Genomic DNA, 15774 nt, shown 5'->3' with positions numbered 1-15774 from the left:
ACCAAATGGCTTTATTAGCAGAAATCAAAGAAGAAACACAATCACAAAGTCCATGCAAATGGTCACTCACACTAACTGACTACAACTCTCTTCCTGTGGCTTCTGACTGTCTGCGCCTAGCAAGAGATACCACGTGCTATCTCTCAGCCACTTAGTGACATTCACTTGTATGTTCTCACCGTGTACATAAATATCAAACAGCTCTTTGATATCAAACAGTTATTTTCATAACTAATTCATACTTTTGTGTGTTTTTTAATGGAGGCGGTAGGTTATGAAATCTTAGTTTTGCACAACAAGCAAGGGAAATTAAGGTGTTGTATGTTTCCTTCTCTCTCTCTCTCTCTCTCTCTCTCTCTCTCTCTCTTAACTGCAAAGATCATAACATTTCTTCAAGCCTTCACGGACCCCTGTGAGGGTATTGCAGGACCCCCAGGGATCTGCAGATCACAGGTTAAGAACCTATGCCTTACAACATCCCCTGCCAATGAAGCTGCAATAATGTATCTACTTTAGAATGTTCTAGCTGGTAAGCCTGATCCATACATGCTTAGTTTATAACAAAGTCACTGTTTTCCTCTTTCAAAAAGCCTTTTTTGTGGACTAATATTTCAGCCCCTGCAGACTGGATTCTTTCCAAGTAACAAAAGTGAGTGGGGCCAACCATTCACTTTTAAGATAAGCATGATTGGTCTTTTGTATTTATACGAACTATTTTAAATTAGGGGGCATTTATATAATTACATTTAATTTCTACCACACCTTTCGCCCCATAAAAAAAGAAAACACATTCAGATGTAGCAGACAGTAAATTTAATTATATAAATTAAACAGTGTCATATCCACACAGAGCAAAAATTCCAGAGATGCCCCTTCTTATCTAGGAGCAGGCTCAATTGAGTAGTGCTCATAGGCACTTCCTAATGAGTAAACAATGCCAAAGAATTGCAATGCACAGATGGTATTTAGTAAAGAGGTTTCTGAAAGTAATCTTAATATAATGTAATGAACAAAACCCTCTTTACATTTTTGAACTGTATAGGAATTGCTATTCACACCTCTGTGGGAAGTGAAATCTATTTTCAGTGTTAGTGTTCCTCATCTACTAGCACTATAAAGTTCAAGGAGATGAAGATTTAAATTTAAAGTTGATTTAAACTCCACAGGGAATGAAGTACTCTCCTGCAGAGCAGCTATAAAGAGGGTTCAAGAAATGTCTCTCAATGTGCCAGCGTATTCCATAGCTCTAATTCTACCTTGAACCGCCGCTCCCCTTGCCTACTTATACTCTCCTCCCAAGCTGACAGCTCTCGCTCCTCCCCCTTCCGACTCCCCCGCGCTCTTCTACCAGACAAATTTCCACCTTCGCCTTTCTTTCGGCTCTCTCCCCCTCTCCCTCCTTAGTCATGTTTTCTTTTGGGTCCGACTTTAAACCAGTGCTTTCAGGTTCCAATTCTCCCACTCCGCCCTCTGTCTCATGAGGTGGCTCACTCTCCTTTGAACCTCCTTCACAGTGGAGCTGCCCTTGAAGGCAGTTTGGAAACTGCAGCAAATGTAAAACGCAGCAGCCAGGCTGGTATCAGGACCATTGAAATATGATCATATTTCATCTGTCCTGTTGCGTTTGCACTGGCTGCTAGTGTGCTTCCAGGCCAAGTTCAAGGTGCTATTGTTGACATTCAATGCCCTAAATGGTTTGATACCTTGCTACTTGTCAGAGCATCTCTCCGTCATATTGACCTCCCTCCCCACCTGAACTTCCGAATTAATGATGCTACAGGTGGTCATTCCAAGGGAGGTCCAGAAATCCCCTACTAGGAACTGGGCCTTCTCAGTGGTGGCCCCCATGCTATGGAACTCCCTTCCTGTGGAGGTACGCCAGCTTCCAACCCTCCTTGGCTTCAGGAAAAAAGTAAAGACCTGACTCTTTATTCAGACTTTCCATACTCCTGCCTCTGTTTTTATTTATTTATTTATTTATTTATTTATTTATTTATTTATTTATTTATTTATTTATTTATTTATTTATTTATTTATTGTCTCTCTAATTTTTGAAGACCTAAGATTTTATGGTTGATTGTTTGGTCTGTAACCAGCTTGTGTCTTAGTATAGATTTTATTTAAGTTGGGGTTTGTTTGCTCTCTTGTTTAATGTTTATTGTGGTTTATTATGTCATTTTAGTTTATGTTGCTGCTGCTCTTATTATAAGCCACCAAGAGTAGTGGCCTGGCCACTAGATGCACAGGGTAAAAATTGAATAAAATAAATAAATAAATTCCATCTGAATATTTTAGCTAAATATTCACACTGTATTTAGCAGCAATTCTATTTCAGTAGGATTTTTTGCATATAGTTTTAAGTCATTCATGTATTGATCTTTTTCCGCTTGATCTGAAATACGGTAGCCCAATCCAGTTTTATTTAAGATTATTGACGAGGGGATTAGTGAGATGCCAAATAATAACAATGACAAAGAATCTCCTTGAAATTAGCCTCTTTTAATGTTAACTTCCCTGATTTCCTCATCATATGCAATTAAAACAGTTCTCCAATTTGCCATGTTTTTCTTGAGGAACTGCTGAATATTTTTACTAATCCTGCATATTTTTAGAAGGTGTTAATCCAGCTGTGCAGCAGCGAATCAGATGCTGTTTATAATCTATCCATGCTATATTAAGATTTGTTTTTCATCTTTTTGAATTCTTTACTGCCATTTTTTAAATTGATCTTGTGTGTCTCCTGACTTTTTAAGTTCCTTTTTTGTTCAGCTGGGTATAGGTATATTCAATTAAATAATTATATATTGATCTTGCCAATACTATTCTGCGTAACTTAAACATTGTTGGAAGGCATATGGTTGGTCAATAATTACTAGGTTCATTATCCTTTCCTTGATCTTTTATCATCAGGAAATATTAATCTGTTGTCATCCAGTCTTTAGTTGTGGAATTTTGAAGCAGGTGGTTAAATTGCACTGCTATGCGCTGATGGAGACTTGTTAAATCAATGGGCTTTGGGGGGTTTTTTTAACGATAAGCCCTTTTCATAGAATTACAGAAAAGTGAAGTTGGAAGGGGCCTATAAGGCCATCAAGTCCAACCTCTTGCTCAATGCAGGAATACAATCAAAGCATATCTACCAGGTGATTATCTAAGTTTTTCTTGAATGCCTCCAGTGTTGGAGCACTCACCAACTCCCGAGGTAACCACTTCCACTGTTCTAACTTTTGATATATTTGGTCCACAACTGCATTAGTGAGGCTGTCTGGGAATGATGGGAACAGCAGTCCAGCAACATCTAAAGGGCAATATACGCTCTGTCCTGATTTGTCTGTCTGACTGACTGATTCTCAATATGGTTGTAAATGCTTAGTAGCTACAATTCTTAATTTGCTATCTTTTTAATATGCCTGGATTGTACACAAATGACAGAAATAAAGCCTAATCTATATCTATATTTTAATACTGAGCTGCTCATTTTTCTTGGAAACATCCTCTGGGGACATCTTATGCAACAAAAATGACATCCATCAATTGAGATTCCCATTCAGGATCATCCTACTTTGCACATGGCTGGCTGACTGTCCAGAATGCAGTGACCATATCCTTAGCAAAGTCCTTGGAGGGGAGGCAGGACTAGTGCTTAGGGAGCAGCAGTGACTTCCAGCTCACTTTGGGATGAACACACTGCTCAGCTCTGCTTCCTGGGATGCTAAGCTCTTTAGATGTGGTCTTGCACCCAGCCATGCATTTTCTTGAGGCACGGCAGGAAGGAAAAAAGCAGCAAAGCTGTAACGCTTTGGGTACGTAACCACCTCCCTTTTTTAGGTACTTGCTGATGGAGTGAGCCTGTTTGGGCTGCTTATTGGTGAGCAAAAATAAAAAAAGGTAGTAAAACATTAATAAAAAACAGCCCTGTGTTGAACCAAAGGTGAACTAAACAAGTTTGTGTTCCCTGTCTAGAGTAAAAGGAGGGTGGGAAAGGCCAGAGATAGGGGTGGCGGCTGCCATGTCTGTTTATATGTGTAATAGGTAAAGGTAAAGGTTCCCCTTGACAATTTTTGTCCAGTCGTGTCCGACTCTAGGGGGCGGCGCTCATCCCGCTCTTCAAGCCATAGAGCCAGCATTTTGTCCGAAGACAATCTTTCCGTGGTCACATGGCCAGTGTGATTTAGACAAGGAACGCTGTTACCTTCCCACCGAGGTGGTCCCTATTTATCTACTCGCATTTGCATGCTTTCGAACCGCTAGGTTGGCGGGAGCAGGGACAAGCGATGGGAGCTCATTCCGTTGCGTGGATTCGAACTTACGACTGCCGGATCTTCTGACCCTGCAGCACAGGCTTCTGCGGTTTAGCCCACAGCGCCACCATGTCCCTGCGTATGTGTAATAAGCACCCATTTCTCTCTGCTGCTCCATCTCTCCTCTGGTCCTTCTCCCCCCTTTCCTCATCCTCTGTTAAGCCCTCAAGTTAGCTTGGTAGAAGGTGTGTTTTTTGTTTTTTTGTTTTTACTGCTGACTGAATATGTTCTTCAAATTATTCTTCTTGTTGTTTGGGGAAATGCATTGTTTCATGTTTTATTGCTTTAATAACTTTCTACTGTGCATCTCTTGTATCTGACATTTAGCTGTCCTAGCTGGTGGGATATGAATCTGAGTCTTAAATAATGAAACAACAGTAGAGCCAATTCAAAGAACTGCAACAAAATCAGTAAGAGATATTAAAATTGCAATCCAAATAGCTATTTTAGGCATGTGCGTGAGGAGCTCTGCATCCACCGTGCAGCTTTCCCTCCCCCCTTCAGTAGCTTTTTTGTTCCACTCCTGTTAAATGGCCCACTAAGAGGAGTAACTGGGATACTCTCTTCTACAACTGGAGTTCTATTTACATAAATATTGATCAGGATACTGGCCATGGTAAGCCAGTTAGTCAAATCTGTTTCTGAAGAGTCACACTCAACAAATGAGGGCCTTGCTCCCTTCACCATAGGAGTGATTTAGAATTTTCTGTAACAGGAGTCCACTTAAGAGTCACATAAAACAGAATTGCTGCAGGTGTTGTAGTGTGTACTCCAACGCAGTATAACAAATGGTCAGAAGGAGACTTGAAAGACCAGTATTGCTCCCTGTGGTCCAATCACAGTCTGGTTAATGGAAGATCCAAGGTTGAAGCAGCAGCTGTGTGAAAGCTTAACTTTTGCCAAGGTTTTGTCAATGTCTATGCTTCCATTTCTTTGCCAGTGTCAATCCCTTCGTCTCTTGTTGGTTGGTTGCCCCACCTTGGGTGGATGACTGTGATTGGGTTCTTTGTCTGCAGTAGGTGGGTCCTTCTTTTCAGCGGGGAAAAATAGACTGAGACGAGGATAACGGTACAAACAATGGTTCTTTATTCTTTTTAACTTCTGTAACATCAACGTTGAAAGGATCTAAACAACTCAGTTGAGGCAATAATTTTTAACTTTTAACCTTATTCATGTCCATAGTCTTTGTCCCCTTCACTCCTTCCTCATCCCAGACAGACTTGGCTCGGCTTTGTTTCACGCTGGGAAAATCAAGGCTGCACATATCATCCTGCAACAGGGATGTTTCATGTACTGTAGTTCCCCTCTAGATAGGGTAGGTAGCTGGTGGTACCAATTATAAGTCACCTTCTTCCCTATATCCTGGGCCCGTGGCACCATTACCATACTCCATCCTGGTTTTGTCTTTATCTTGTCCTTTTCTAATAGACTTGGGGGGGGGGGGTTGGGTAATAATCCTCCTCCTGTTCTAAAGTTAGGAAACTCTCGCACTAGTTCAACAGCTTTGTACCTTTCTAATCCTTTTTCCTATGTCTGAGTACCCTTGTCTGCCTTTTCCTTTTCATCTCGTTCTCCCCTTCCCCTCCTCCTTCCTCCTCTTTTATCTTGTCCCATCTTATTAAATCTAGCTCCTCCCATTTTCTATTCTGTCTACTCTCTGCCAAGAATACCTCTACTGCCTTATTCCTCCCCATTTCTCCTTCTTCTATTTTGATCAATTCTCCTACTGCACATCCTTCTATCATATCTTGTCTGCTGTCCTCGGAGGATGGCACACTATGCTGATCTCCTTCGCAATGACCATTTGCCATGATCATATTATCATTGGGAGATGATGACACTTTGGCTCCCATTTTGCAGAAGGTGAGCTAAGCTTAGGATCATGCCTTGTCACAATGGATGGGTAATTTGCTACTTTAAACAGTAGTAATTGATGAATACCAGACTGTCTACCACTGATTTCCTTTCTCTTTTCTCCACCCCATGCTTCTTCCAAGAGAAGCCATGTAGGAATACATGGCAGAAACAAGGGTAGGGCTGTCAGATGGGGGCAAGATAATGGGAATGTCTAAGTATGAATGAATGGGAAAATGATGATTGAATGGGAAAATGATGAATGAATGGGAAAAATATACTGTGGGTCAGTGCCAGTACTAAAATTATGAGAGGTGTGGAGAGATTAGGGAGGCATGTTTGAATGATTTGATTATGTATACAGGAGGATCCCCATAACCACTGGGGGTTGGTTTCAAAGCCCCGTGGATACTGAAAACCGTGAATAATAGCAAACATATATATGTATATATTTATGTATTATTCAATACATAAAGGAAGGGTCTCCATTCCTACTATACAATATGGTACAAATGTATTTCTGCATGTCTCATGGTGTGTAAGAAAGAAAGTGAGTGCAACTTTAGTGTTTCCATTTTGGTGAATCATTTCTATGGCATTCTGAAGTAAAGGGTCTTTATCAAGTTACACGGGGCATTGCATTTTGGAATATATATCCAACCGCAAGCGTAGTTTCAGGGTTAAATATGCTTGCTTCCATTCCATGTTACATATGGGAATACAGATGAAAGCAGTTTGTGAAGGGGAGTGTATGAAATCATCTGCTAATTGCATGTGGAGTGGATGCATTTCACCACCCGTTGAGAGAACTCAGTGCTGTCATTCCTTTAAGGCACAGAAACGGTGACATGCTCCCCCAAGAGAAATATAGCTTGACACATGGATGGCTGTATTTATTGCCAGCTAGGTTTTCCAAACAGTCTTAAGATGGCAACAGTTCTCCTAATTTTGGAGGAGCAATGATGGTGGTTGCTGCAGTGAGGTCTTCATATAGAAAGGAAGGTAGTGGTCTGTCTAAATGTGCCTCACGTTATTAGTATTTTTAAATTACTTTCTAAAAGTGCAAATAACACTCCAGAAGACTGTAGCAAACAAGACTCCGGAAGTCCATAGGGGGATTGGTACCTTGCCCACTGCAAAGGTGATGTTGTATGATCCACCTCCCTTCACCTTCCTGCCATATTACATGCTGATTTGGGACAGGTTTCTGTGTATTGCAACTTCTAATGTCTGATTGATGTCCATTAACTCTTCTGTGCAGAGATTGTCCTGTTTGTCCTATGCAGCGTGCAGAGGGGCACGGTTGGCAAAAAATGGCACAGATCACATTAGCTGAGGAACAAGTAAAGGTGCCCTTGATGCTGTGTGCGGCATTGTTGTGTCCTGTGACAGTGTTGCCAGAGTAAATGTGGGGGCAGAGCTGGCATCTGGGTTTGTAGCAAGACCCAATCCCCATCATATCAGTGTTGTGTAACTCATTATTAGAGATGGGGATATTCGTATTCATATACAAATAGCCCTGCACAGCTGGACATGAGGATTCGCCCCCCCCCGGGGCTGGGCCGTCCACTCACGCATCCGCTGCTACCACCGGCTCCATGCTTGCTTCCAATTGCTCCAAAGCTTGCAGTCGGTGAGCCACTCATCAGCCTGGCAGGGAGGTTCATCTTCCTTCCTTCTGCCAGGAGTGGTGAGTTAGCTGCGAGCTTTTGAGACATTGAAAGAGAGAGCGGAGCTGGTGGCAGAAGCGGACATGTAACTGGACATCCAGCTGTGCAGGGGTATTCATATACGAATATGGATACCCCCATCTCTACTCATTCAGTGTCAATACAGTGGTGCCTCGCATAGCGACGTTAATTCGTTCTGCAAAAATCGCTGCAGAACGAAAACGTTGCTATGCGATATTTAAAAGCCCATAGAAACGCATTAAAACGCGATTGATGCGTTCCTGTGGGCTTAAAACTCACCTTTAAGCGAAGATCCTCCATAGCGCCGCCATTTTTGGTGCCTCTAAAGCGAGGAATCTGTCCCTAAACACAGCGGGCGGCCATTTTGTTTACCTGGCGACCATTTTGAAACCGCCAATCAGCTGTTAAAAAATAATCGCTTTGCGATGATCGGTGCTCGAAGCAGGGAACCAATCATCGCAAAGCGAAATCCCCCCATAGGGAACATAGCAAAGCAATCGCTTTTGCTATTGCAAAAAAATGCATCACAAAGCGATTTCATCGTAAAACGAAGCGATCGCTATGCGAGGCACCACTGTAGTTGCTTGAGATTGTGGGGTTGCCTGTAAGCAAGTACAGCCCTGCCTCAAATTGCTTGGGAGAGTCAAGTATTCTTGTCAAGGATGGGTTGGAGATCATTTATGATGTGTGTGAATGGTCTCCCTTGTGGGCTGAAAGTGATGACTAGCAGTGTTTGGTCATTTTGTCTTCTGGGTATGTCTTGCAGTTGGTTGCTTCTGGGTACTCGTCTTGCTTGGTTAATTTGTTTTTTAATCATATTGTATGGGTATAGTCGTTTGACAAATGCATTTTGGAGATCCTAGAGTTTGGAGTCTCTGTCTTGTGGGTCCAAGCAGATGTGACTGTATCTGGGGGTTTGGCTGTAAGTGATAGATTTAGTGGTGTGTCCAGGATGAAAGCTGGAGGCATGAAGGTAAGTATATTGATCAGCGGGTTTTCAATACAGTGTAGTGCTAAGGTGTCCATGCTATAGCTTCACAGTGGTGCCAAGAAAATGTACCTGTTGTGTGAGTTCGTCCAGGCTAACACTGATATTCAGATGAAAGTCACTGAAATCCTGGTGGAATTTCTCTTAGGGCTTCCTTTCTAGGGGTCCAGAATTTTTAAAAAATGTCATCAATGTACTTCACATAGAGAAGTAGTTTTGAGGTAGAACAGTTAAGAAAGCATTGATCTAGGTCAGCCATATATATATTTCCATGTTGAGGAGCCATGCAAGAGCCTGCATGTATTTTAGTTTCAATCCCATGCAACAGGGAGTCTCAATTACTCTTCTTTGTGTCAGGTGTGGGTTCAGACTCTGCTCAGCTGAGCTTCGGCCTCTCTTATGTCCTCCCGCAAGGTCTCCTGTATGTCTTCCTCTGCATGCTGTCTGCCGGACTCCTCTTCAAGAATTTGGAAGCCGTTTTACAGTTCTCCTGGTGAAGAGTGCTTCTAACTGTGACTCTTTTCTATGGTAATTTTGGAAATAAGGTAGCAAAGTCTGCTACATTTATTTTCATTTTTTCTTCTTTTTATAACACATCTTATCATTGCTGTGGAGCTTTCTCGGCTGCCCACATTTTTTGATCTGAAAAAAGCCCTGTGGGAGGATTTATCTTATGACATCTTTCCATGAGATTTAATGAGTGTGGGAAGCTGGGGAGGCTGCCAGCTGCCATGGAGATCTCTTAATAGCACAAACTACCAATCTTCTGCAGAAGAATTTCTCCCAAACATCTTCTCTGTTTTATAATTTTTTAAAAGAAGTTCCTTTTCTATCAAACTGAATGAGAATAGACAACACCCTCTTAGGAGAAATATTCTGTACATAAAATTATCCAGAAGCAGTGCTTTCTCACAAGAGCAAAAGACTGTTTATTCTAACAATATTCTTGCCTCATTCTGTACCTGGCAAATTAGTTTGCTTTTGCTTTGTAGTCATTGAGAGAACCTGGCTTCCTGCTTGATGTCTCAGGCGCACAACAGTGCCTTGTGAAAGAAAGGAATAAGCACTGGTTTGATCCTGCGACCAACGGATTGAAGACACTCAGGCAGGATTTATTCCCTGAAGGGGATTTTCCTGATCACATACCACAGGAATTGCATCACTCCTGAACGCTGAACACTAGCAATGTTATAGGGTTGGGTCAGTTCTAACTGGACCAAAATTCTCAGCTGAGAAATAAACTGAAATGGACATAGTTTGATTCAGTACAATCAGTTAAGCCAAAGCACAATCAGCTTTATCTGATGAAACCAAGGAGATCCAAAAAGTTTAGACTGGGAATTAACCATCATGCAATAAAGCTGCACTGACCTTTTGCTCTTTTGGGAACTATGTCTTGTTAAGCTCTCTTCTGCTTTCTAACATTGACAGTGAAAACATACAACCTGCTACATGTCTATCAATGTAAAAAAATCAACTAATTAATCTTAAATGTTAGCTTATTCTGAAATTTTCCCCATATCATGCACAGTTCGTCTTTTAAGGTCTGACAGGCACTGGAACCCCGCACAAACCTTCTGTGCCTACATAAGTCGATCCATTCATTTCCACACATCTTCCACAGCAATGGAAATGTATGGGGCATTGCACGCACCACTGGAGAACATGGGGGACCTTCAGTGCTCTATTTAGTGCCATTTCCTGCCTCAAGAAAATATTTAATTGAAGTCATTAAAAAAAAGACTCCAGCTTTTAAGTCACTTTAGGCCATAGGCCCCCTCTATCATCTACGTGTGGACGTGACAAGCAAATAATTGAAATATGAGTTATGGTGAAATCTATCACTGCCATTCACTGCCGTGAACCTAAATTTATTGTGGTGTGATATGTCTGGATATATTTCTTAATACCTAATGTTTATCTCACTGGCCTTTTATTTATACAACCTTTTCAGTACATGCAAGTCACCAGAACACCCTCTCATGCCCTGTTCCTGGAGAAGCATTCCATTCTGCTGCTGTGTGACTACATGAATCCACACTTCTCAGTGACATCTGAGAACTTCTGCGAACAGTGGAATTATATGGAAAATTCCCACAGTTAGCATTGAGATTCCACAAAGACAACCACACTCCTGCAGACATTTCCCATATGCATATATATATAATATATATATATATATATATAATATATATATATATATTAAAGGCAGTCAACACATCCATCCTTCAGGCCCAGTTCCTGATATCTCCAGATCCCAAGGCTGGAAAAGATCCCTTTCCAATATTTTGGAGAGTTACCGGATGCCTGTGTAAGCAAAATCAGACTAGGCAATCTATTTCTTTATAGGTTTCTATGACTTGTTTTGACTGTGGATTTTGTGAAAAAGGCAATACACCGAGAAAGAACCGCTATGTAGCATTAGAGGCTAAACATGATGAATAGTTTCAACACAGCGGCAACAACATAGAGCTCTCATTATTTTGCACTACAGTGCACAAATCACTGGCTATGATAATCAGAGGAGCAGTTAAGAAATACACTGTAATATTTCTCAGTAATTACAAGGGCATTGGAAGGCGTTCTCCGAAATGAAACAGATGGGCACAACATCCAGAAATACAGAGCCGGATGCGTTCTTGCTTAGTAGAACAGAACAGAAAACTAACACAAGTCCAAAGTACCCAATCCGAGTTGTGTAAGTGACAGATGTCAACTGCCTGTGACCAATAAACACAATGGACAGAAAGCAGGGGAACAATGTCACTGTAGATTTCATTATAAAAAGTACTGAACTGAGCCAGTTACAGAAGCTTCCATTTTCTGGTTTGTCCTGAAACATCTTTATGCCTCATACAAAATGGCAATATTTCTGATTTCCTTCAAGGCAACCTCATGTGCCAACTGGCACTCCTACAAAGGCAAAAAAAACCAGACTGTAAATTGCCTTGTTAGAACTTCTTAAAAGAATTAGACTTCACAGGGAGGGACAAATTCTAGTCATCCTTTTCCTGCAAAAGAAAATCGCTTTGCCACAATGTTTGGACAACTGACGGCATCTACCCGGAAGATCTCAAGCACTGTGGTTTAAGTGACAGATTACTTAGGAGGCACCCTTTAATCGAAAGCTTTATCCGAATGCTCTCTGGCCAGTTCCCAGGATAAATGGGAAGAGAAGAGTAAGGAACGCCGATCTACTCACCACTGTCTGCTGAAACTGTAATGTCTTTTTTGGAGGGGTATCCTCAGGCATATCCAAATTCTGCAAAAAGGGGAAGTGGGCATCATGGAGGAGGCTACCTTTCCTTGTGCCTCCCTGCCGTAGGCACAGCAAACAAGACAGCACAGAAGTTGTTTGAATGCTCTAGCTAAAAGCTGATCAGGGGGAATGATGTGTAACCAGAGAGCCCCATTTTGCTCATGCTATGACACAGCAGTCATGCCTCTGCTCTAATAAGTCTAACTGCTGTCCTGGCGTCCCGCCAGCCCAGTAAATGAAAAGGTGATAAGATTACTTTCTCCTGGCCAGAGCTGGGTTTTCTTTGTCCAAGGCCGGCAATTCCGGAATGGAAAGGGTGAACTGTTAGGGCTTTTGGAGGGGCAGAAAGATAACTTGGTGTAACCCATATTTAGGCCAGCAAAAGAAAGCAAGCGAAAAGGCATGAAATCATTATGCAACAAAGGAGATGATAGTAGCACCGCCAGTCGTCTCAGTGCAGTTGCCAATGCAGGATTATTTCCACTACAGCCCATTATCCAATGCTTTATATACTTTGAACACTCCTGTTGACAGATTCCACAAAAATCCCCTGGAAAGCTACATCCAAATCCCTCTGGCTTCAGAGAATATCTCATCATGAACAGACTATGGTCACAATCCCCACTACAAACCGGCCTGTTACGTCAGCAGGACACGAGTGCACAGTGAGTGTGTTTTAGGACAGAGATGAAGAGGGCCTGGAAACCCAGTTAGGTATTCCTTGTTTTATTCCCATAAGCATTATGGCCAAGCAATTATTTGGCCTTTCTCTGGAAGCTACTATTTTTTTGGAATCTCGCCAGGTTTTCATGCTTCTCTTAGGAACATCCGAGTATCTGAATCACTGCAGTTGCCTACAAAGAACTCCATGGAACTGCTTGGATGATGTGACACACCCCCCCCCCCCCAGGGCCTGTGCTGACTAGAGGATTCTGGGAGATACAATCAATGGAAACACTTTTTCAAGCGCTGAGAGAAGATGAGCCTTTGGCCCACTCCTACCAGGACTCTTAAGCACAATATTAAAAACATGCATCAACATAAAATGATCTACTTCTACATTGCCTAGGTTTATTACTGCTATGTTGCTATAGTTTGACACCATCTTTATAGTAGGAGAACCAAGACTGGGTTTCCTATGTCTACCGACCGCCATGTGTACACCGCTTCCATTTTCAGCAGATGCATCCTACAAGAACACCCATTTTCCAGCAGGTAAAAGAATACTGCATTTTTCCATGTATAAAACTTTTTCCTTAAATAATTAGACAAAGAATTGAGGGTCGTTTTATACACGGAAGGCAGCCGCTTTCCCTACCTTTTGCGAAGCCACGGGGCTTAGCAAAAAAGAAGGGAAGGCTCCCTTCGGGTAACGCTGCCGTGAAAGGGCTCCAGGATCAATGGGCTGCAATCGTGCAGTCCTTTCACGGCTGCTTTATCCATTTCCTAAGCCCTGTGAGGCTTAGGAAGTGGATAAAGCAGCCATGAAAGAGCTTCAGGATCAAAGGGGTGTGATAGTACCGCCTTTACCCAAAGGGAGCCTTCCCTTCCTTTTTGCTAAGCCCAGTGGCTTCACAAAAGGCAAGGAAAAGTGGCGGCCGAAGGGAGCCCTTTGATCCCTACTTTTCCTGTCCTTTTGCTAAGCTCCGTGGCTTAGCAAAAGGAAGGGGAAAGCAGGGATCAAATTTTCTAATTTGGGTTTAGAAAAGGGGTGATCATCTCATACTTTGGGTCATCTTATACTATAAATGGAAAAATATGGTACTTTTGAAACAAAATCTTCCCTGCTGACTTTTGGGAAAGCCACTGAAAAAGAGAGATGAAAACAGATATGCAAGAATCGGTGTTAGCAGTGTAAGAAACGTCATATTTTGAACGAAACCACTACTGTTTTAATACCCCCTGCATGTCTTAATTCCAGAATAGAAAAAAAAGTTCCTCCAAATGTAACAGATGCGGCTCAACATTTCAAATATATTAAAAGTAGTATCTGAAATATTAAGAACGAGTTGTCCTTGCTGGTTTGACCCCAAAAATCATGTGTGTGTTTAGTCGTTTAGTCGTGTCCGACTCTTCGTGACCCCATGGACCAGAGCACGCCAGGCCCTCCTGTCTTCTACTGCCTCCCGGAGTTGTGTCAGGTTCATGTTGGTTGCTTCGCAGACACTGTCCAGCCATCTCATCCTCGGTCGTCCCCTTCTCCTCTTGCCATCACACCTTCCTAACATCAAGGTTTTTTCCAAGGACTCTTTTCTTCTCATGAGATGGCCAAAGTACTGGAGCCTCAGCTTCAGGATCTGTCCTTCCAGTGAGCACTCAGGGTTGATTTCCTTTAGAATTGATAGGTTTGTTCTCTTTGCAGTCCAGGGAACTCTCAAGAGCCTCCTCCAGCACCACAATTCAAAGGCATCAATTCTTCGGCGGTCTGCTTTCTTTATGGTCCAGCTCTCACTTCCATACATCACGACAGGAAAAACCATAGCTTTGACTATTCGGACTTTTGTTGGCAAGGTGATGTCTCTGCTTTTCAAGATGCTGTCAAGATTTGTCATCGCTTTCCTCCCAAGAAGAAGGCGTCTTTTAATTTCAGGGCTGCTGTCTCCATCTGCAGTGATCATGGAGCCCAGGAAGATAAAATTTGACACTGCCTCCATATCTTCCCCTTCTATTTCCCAGGAGGTGAGGGGACCAGTGGCCATGATCTTAGTTTTTTTGATGTTGAGTTTCAGACCATTTTTTGCACTCTCCTCTTTCACCCTCATTACGAGGTTATTTAATTCCTCCTCACTTTCTGCCATCAGAGTGGTATCATCTGCATATCGGAGGTTGTTGATATTTCTTCCGGCAATCTTAAAGCAGGGCAACACTTATATTTAAACCTGACTGCAGTTAGCACTGGTGAAGATGTACTGATACACTGTGGTAAGCAATAAAGAGGAAAAATAATTCAGGCACGAGAGTTAACGGACAGAAAAAGGTCACTCACAAGCAGTCACTGTGTTCCCACTCTTAACCCAGGACTAAAAGTTCCAAAGCTAAACTTTAGCTGCTAGCTCTACAGTATATGACCTTCACTTGGCTCCAGTAGATAAATCGAATATGTCATATATATATGTCATATATATATATATATATATATATATATATATATATAAAATAAGTTTCTAGTGAAAAATGTAGAATCATTGTTTAGGGAAACCTGTTTGAATCTTGTTTTAAGAGTTTAAAGACTTTTCTTGCAACCAGTTTTCAAAGACACAGCATTTCGCTGAATTACAGAACCATATTCACATACTGTATGCAGCTGGAAAAAACCTGCACATTTAAGGGTTTGGGCTTTTGTGGAACACCTGAACTTGCCTTTTAGAAATCAGTGTTCATTAGGAGAAACAGGTACTTCCAAGGAGGTTTCATGAAGCAACCTGAAATTATTAAAATTCGAAGCTTTATCAACATCAATAGCAGCCAGATTGCTATTGCTTCAGTTACCACTTGTTATTTGTGAAGAGTTGCTCCTGTTCTTGGAAAGTGCAGTACAAGAGAAAACGCAGATGTATTTATTAAAACCCAACAGAAACCAAGGGCTGCTTCTGCTGCAATAACCTACATAATAAATGCTAAACTCCAAACAGTAATGCTAAGCAGAAGCGCTGAGAAAGAAGCCAAAGCCTGCCTTGTGTG

Source organism: Pogona vitticeps, chromosome 2 (genome assembly GCF_051106095.1).
Source record: "Pogona vitticeps strain Pit_001003342236 chromosome 2, PviZW2.1, whole genome shotgun sequence".
NCBI classification, from domain to species: Eukaryota; Metazoa; Chordata; class Lepidosauria; order Squamata; family Agamidae; genus Pogona; species Pogona vitticeps.
This window is presented reverse-complemented; position numbering follows the sequence as displayed.